Here is a 1,045-nt window from a genome sequence, read left to right as displayed (position 1 = left end):
AAAAATAAAAGAACCAGATTGAAAAGAAGAAGCTTCTTTATTTCATAAAATGTCTTAATTTGCAGACATAATCATCTATATAAAAAAATCATTGAAACTACCAAAAAGAGCTGCTAGAATGAGTTTACCAAGGTTGTAGGATACAAGATCAAATACAGAAACAAATATTTAATACACTAGAAGTGAAAAATTGGAAACAAGTTTACAACACAATACTACAGCATCAAAAATTCTGCATCTTTAGGGATAAGCTGACAAAAAATATTGGATTACCTTTACAGTAAAACTACCTAACATTGCTGAGAGACGTTAACGAAGGCCTAAATAACTGAGATATCTCATGTTCACAGATCAGTGGTTCAGTATTGTTAAGATGTCCACTTTCCACTAAATTGCTCTATAGATCTGATGAAATCTCAATAGAAATGCCGAGATTTTTTTCTACAAAAATTTACAACCTGATTGTGAAATTCATATGGATATACAAATGATAGAATAGTCAGAACAATTTTGAAAAAAGTTAGAGGACTAATACTACCTGACTTTAAAATTTATTACAAAGCCACAGTAATCAAAAGACAAACAAAAAGATAAACAATAAAAGAGTCCAGAAATAAATGAAGACATATATATGTTCAATTCATTTTTCCTAAAGGTGCCAAGGATTTTCAATGGGCTTAAGACACTCTTCCTAACATAGGCAAAAAAAAAAAAAAAATCTTGACTTACACCATATAAAAATATTAACAATTCAAAATGAATTATAGATGAAAGGGGAAATTACGACTGATATCGCAGAAATACAAAGGATCATACAAGCATACTATGAAAAAGTATATAACACCGAATTTAATAACCTAGAAGAAACAAATCAGTACTCAGAAGAATACGACCTTCCTAGACTGAATCAAGAACTGGAAAATCTAAACAGACCGATCAGCAGTATGGAAATGGAAACAATCATCAAAAACCTACAAAAAGTAAAAGTCCAGGACCAGATGGCTTCAACAGTGAATTCTACCAAACATTCAAAGAAGATTTAATA

This window comes from Pteropus alecto, unplaced genomic scaffold (genome assembly GCF_000325575.1).
Source record: "Pteropus alecto unplaced genomic scaffold, ASM32557v1 scaffold164, whole genome shotgun sequence".
In the NCBI taxonomy this organism is placed as follows: domain Eukaryota; kingdom Metazoa; phylum Chordata; class Mammalia; order Chiroptera; family Pteropodidae; genus Pteropus; species Pteropus alecto.
The sequence above is the reverse complement of the archived record's forward strand: the minus strand, read 5'-3'. Positions refer to the sequence as shown.